Source organism: Gavialis gangeticus, unplaced genomic scaffold, assembly GCF_001723915.1.
Source record: "Gavialis gangeticus isolate Ggan-Ray unplaced genomic scaffold, GavGan_comp1, whole genome shotgun sequence".
In the NCBI taxonomy this organism is placed as follows: Eukaryota; Metazoa; Chordata; order Crocodylia; family Gavialidae; genus Gavialis; species Gavialis gangeticus.
In genome coordinates, this window is record NW_017729033.1 from 70,222,646 (window position 1) to 70,228,106 (window position 5,461).

Below are 5,461 nucleotides of genomic sequence, written 5' to 3' on the forward strand. Positions count from 1 at the left end.
GTAACCTGAGCTGGATACATTCCTGAGGAAGGGGGGAAACCTGCTCCCTCTGCCTACATGACTGGCATCACATACCTGGGTGAGGGGCTTGGGCTCCCTGGGGAGCTAGGAACTGCCAGTGTGCCCAGCAACTAGTGATGCATTTCAAATGGGTTGGCTGACAGCCAACAGGTGCTGACCTCCAATGGGCCAGGTAAATGAGGTCATAAGGGTTATATAAGTTAACGACTGCCCAGGAGGCAGGGGTAGCAGCCATGAGGAAGACTTGGAGAAAGAGAAGAGCTGGACCATCTAACACTTGCTCTCTTTTTCAAAACTCATGATCAAGGAACTGCCTGCCTCCAGAGGGAACCTCCACCTGCCTTTGGATGATACTTGTGAGTAAGCTACCTGAGCTTTAATTAGATATATAACTTGCAGTAACTCAGATGCGTGATCAAAGGCTACCCAGCCATGCCAGTTTGCTTTATGGGATTTCTCTGATATTGCTGTACCCTATTCCAACCCTACCCCTTGTAACCAATAAAGTTCTCCTCTGTACCTAGTGTGGAAGACTTATTGGGTGTGGGTCTAGATTAAGCCTTGGGGTCCCTTGTTTTGGCTGACTAAGGGAGACCACAACTTGTGCTTCTGACTGAGGGAAGCACCTCCAAGTGCTTGAAGTGAGTCCGGTACCCTCAAGGGCTACTAGGCCTGTGTTACCCAGGGGACGCAGAGCCAGAATCAAGCCCAGCCCTGGGTAGTGGCAGTTTTTACCCCAGGCTAGCAGGTGTGCTCCAGGAAGGGAGTCAGCCAGATGTGAGGCACCCCCAGGGAAGCACTCAGAACCTGGAAGGTGGTCGGGTGCAGTGAGGTGGGTGGCTCAACGCAGGAGCACCCCCTACTGGCCTGCCACAGAGTGCACATGCCTGCATGTGCGGATGTGCCCTAGATGTCTCCTGTAAGTTGTCCATGTCTCAGATCCATACAGCAAGGTGGGGATCACAACTGCTTGATAAACCATGAGCTTGTTTTTGAATATGATGTCCCAATTTTTGAAGACCCATTTCTTCAGACATCTAAAAGCTGCTCTTGCACATTTGAGGCAATGTTGGATTTCTTTGTTGATGTCAGTCTTCTATGGGAGATGGCTTCCAAGGTATGGGAACTACTCAGTGTTTTCCAGAGTCTCACTATGGATGTGGATTACTGGAGATGGGGAGTGTTCATTAGGAGCTTGTTGGTGAAAGACCTTAGTTTTCTGAATGTTAAGCAACCGTCCCGTTTTCTTGTATGCTTCGGTAAAGATGTTGAAGACTGCCTGAAGGCCTGCTTCCAAGTAAGCGCACACTATAGCTTCATCAGCATACTAGAACTAAACGATTGAGGTCAGGGCGGCCTTGGTTTTGACTTGGAGTCACCCAAGGTTAAACCACTCATTCAGTAGTTTAGCTCCATTCTGGCTGAAAGCTTGTTGGTGGTCAGATGTAGCATTGCGACAAGAAATACTGAGAGGAGTGCTGGAGCAATGACTCAGCCTCACTTAACTCCCATTTTAACCTCAAAGGAACCTGTGATAGATCCATTACTGAGAACCACTGCTCACATATCGTCATGGAGCAGGCAGAAAATGGTGACAAGTTTTGGTGGGCATCTGTACTTCAGAAGGATCCTCCACTCAACACTTCTCAGCTGATGGAGTCAAAAGCTTTTGTGAGGTCCATGAAGGCCCTGTAAGGAGGCTTATGTTGTTCCCAGCATGTCTCCTACAGCTGGTGAGCAGTGAAAATCGTGTCAGTTGTGCCTCTTGATGCCCTCAATCCACACTGAGATTCCAGGAGCTCTCTAGCAAGTCAAAGGAGATGGATCAGGAGGGTTCTCTCAATGATTTTTCCTGTGGTACACAGCACAGAAATCCCTTGGCTGTAAATAGGCAGTAATGGAGTGCTAACATGAGGGAAAGCCAACACTTTTGAATAGCAACAGCATGACCTTGGGGAGTAAAAATGGGCAATGTATATTACCAGCAGCAGCAAGCCAACTCGCATATCAAGCAACACTGAAAATTTTGTCACAAAGGTATTTATTGCGCATAAGCCTTCACAACCATCTGCATCTGCACACCCACCATGCTTGATTCATCCATCCCTACTGTTCTCATCTTCTAGGAAATAGCAACAACAACAATGACCATTTCAAGCATCAGTTGAGCAGGAGAGGCACACTTCAGCAACCATTCACCTTTTTCCCCAAATGCAGATTTTTTTCCCCCTTGAAACAGGCATCTGATATTGTTCTACATTCCAAGTTAAATCAAAATGAGAAATTATGTATTTAGATAAATATGAGCCCAAATCCTTTACACCAGGGGTGTCAAACTCATCTGGCCCCACAGGCTGGATGAGTGGCATGGGACTAGGCCATGGGCTGGATGAACCATGCAGGGCTGGCCAGATTGAGCCCATGAAACACCCACTCACTTCCCACCACATGCTGGATCCAGTGAATGTGGTGCCCACTCCAGGTGGTCAGGAATGGGCACCATGTGCAGTGTGAGTGCCATAGTCCCACACTAGCTAGAGCAAGTGCTGGATCTAGCATTCAGGGGACCCCCAGACCCTCTCCCCATCCCTCCACGTTGGATCCAACCCCTGGTCTGGCTAGTTTGGGACTCATTGCACATGATTCACATCCTGGACTGGCCAGAGTTGGTGCCATATGCAACACAGTCCCGGATCAACTGAAATAGGCACCAAATGTGGAGTGCATCCCAGGCCCTGCATATGAAGCTGGTCTGGTACACACCACATGGGTTAGCTACTGGACCCTGGGGCAGCACTGGAGCCTAGACAAGGAGCTTATGTGGGCTGGATCCAGCCTCTGGGCTGTATCTGTGACCTCCTACCTTAGACCTTGTGTAGAGTTATATCATACCATCAGTTTTAAGTATATTTCATAATTCATCATTTCCGTGGGACAGACTAGGTCCCAGCATTTAGTACATAGGCCTACTGAAGTTGTGAGAATTCTTCTCAGTGACAGCAAAATTAAAAACAAAGGGGTAGTTCTCTCTGATGCAAAAAAAACCTAAGGGAGAGGGTCTAGACAAATGAAAAATCCTAAGAAATACTAGATGATCAGACCAGCTTCACAGCAGCCTGTAATCTCAACAGTCTTTCTCAAAGAGTCTTAAAAAAAACAGCCATTTTCCATGACTCACAGAGTACTTATCTACTAGCTTTATGCTTTCTTTCCAGCTAGTGCTAAAATTAGCAAGGCAAATTGCCATGTATTATAGGCCCGCTGCTATCTACTGTAGTTGAATATGATTCACAGAGAATTACACATCAGTGGTGGAAAATTTTTTCAGATTCAACTCTGAATTCTACCTTGATTGTCACAGAAATGACATTTCATGGTAGTGAAGAAATACTGAAGGGCTTTTTCTTCTTTGCCTCAGATCCTGCTAGCTTCATAAAGAAAACAAAACAAAATTATAGTGTCTAACTTTTTGTCATTAAAATATAATGAGATTTTAAAAGTAAAGCTAAAATGAAATAGATTCAAGTCTTCATCTGTCAAATATAACAAGGCCTGACTCAGCAGATGAAATGAGTTAACATTCTTAAGGCAGCAGAACTTATGGCATTTATTCCATGAAGTCTGCTTTACAATCAGTTTGTTTCTCTATAATGCCCTAGGGGTGTGATTATCTTATAACTACTCCCCTTCTACCTTTCTGCTTAATTACACTCTATAAACTTGTATTCCCTTTGTAAATTAGTAGCTTTATACACACAGTAACAAAGAGGCAGATTTCTATATGGAGTTACAGTTTAATCTGTTTACACAGAATTTATCTTTACTGGTACACAACTCAACTACAAATATTCCCAGACTCCTATGGGCTGGAAGCTTGTATATAGTTGCAGAAGTGGTGTCTTCACCGGATAGTTTAATAATCACCACAGAAAAATAATTGGTGAATTATTGCCACTTGTTTCTTAGATATACAAAGTGCATTTCAAATAGGAAAAATGCTATGTACTGTTAATTATTAGGTATCTATCATGGAAAAGATGACCAAAATGTTTAGAGTAATTGAGTTATACGTTATGTGTGTTCAATTATTCTTGTTTTTAAATTGTATAACTAAATTTCTAACAGAATTCCAATGCTATAGTTGTCTCTAGAAAGGATATATCAATTTGGTTTGCCCTTTTCCTTTCCTTCAAAGTTATATTATTATTATTATAATCCACATGCTCTAATTGTAGTGAACATAAATTCTAGGAATGAATTAAAGAGGATATTGTGACAGTTATGTGGGCTACAAATGGAACCTGATCTATTCTGTGAACTTAAGATAACTTTTGAGTGTATGTAAATTGTGGTATATTCACCAAATTATTTCTGATTAAACCTGGAGCCCCATGGATCCTAAACAAACACTGGATCCCTTTATTTTAAGACTCCACCCTCCAAATTATTCCACCTGGACAGACCCCTGGTTGCATCTCTATGGGCACAGAAGCTACTCATATGGAGTACCTTCCAGAATTGAGCCTATATTTGAAATGAAGCCACAAATATAGAATGGGCGGTGGTACACTGGCTGGCACAGCATCTGAATGAGACCTGGGGGTCAGGACTGACTGGAAAATGAATATGAGCCAACAGTTGATGAGGCTGCCAAAAGGGCAAACAAAACTCTGGTGTGCATCAGCCACTGTGCCGCTGATGGATCCAGGAAGGTTCTCTTCCCTCTCTATTCAGGGGCAAATCCAGATTCAAGCAGCAGTTGAACGGAGGTTTTCAGGATCCAAATTCTGGATGTAGGCATTTAAATTTCACAAATTCCTTTTGTGAATCTGGGATTTGGCTCCCACCTCCAGGCCACAGGGAAACACCTCTGTTGGTTTGGGTTCTGCCACAAACCCTCTCTGAGCCAGGCTCATCCTTTCTTGCAAAAGGCAACTCTTTTTATCCAGTTGCTGGGGGTTACACCACTCACACAGTGAGTAGAGGCAAGACGTCCATTTCTCTTTGAAATGGGATTTAAAGCCCATCACCTAGTCAGTGGGGGTCAGCCTTTTTGGCTGGTGCGCCTTGCATCCTCCCTAACTTGAACCCCTTCCTTGCCAGATCTGCTTCTCTACCCCCTGCCCTGTGCTTCCTGCCTCATCTGCAGCTGTGCTCCTCGTTCCCTGTCCTGCCGGGGAGGCTTGATCCGGGGGTGGGGGGCAGGCTCTGAACACCTCTGCCCGATCAGGCTTCATACAAAATGCAACAGCAGCCGGTTTTCCCAAAACCCAACACGGTGCTGCCATGCTCTCAAGCGCCACCTGCCTTTGGGGCAGCGACCCCCGCAGGACAATACCCCCGGTTGGAGCAGGGGTCCAGTGCACTCAGCCCAAGGCTCAGCGGGCCCCAAAGTCCGCAGCGGTGTCCGAGCACGCCGGTTTCTCTGGGCTGCGCTGCC

General features: G+C 45.4%; 1 long non-coding RNA gene across 1 annotated transcript in view; it reads right to left on the minus strand.

The window, feature by feature from the left end:
• The window catches only part of LOC109304149, a 6,617-nt gene extending 6,274 nt beyond the window's left edge, over nt 1-343 (minus strand). Inside the window, exons 1-2 of the long non-coding RNA XR_002099310.1 lie at nt 333-343; nt 41-43 (exon numbers count right to left, since the gene is read on the minus strand). This is a non-coding gene — a long non-coding RNA (uncharacterized LOC109304149). The remainder of the gene's footprint in view (nt 1-40; nt 44-332) is intronic.
• Nucleotides 344-5,461: the final 5,118 nt, after the last annotated feature.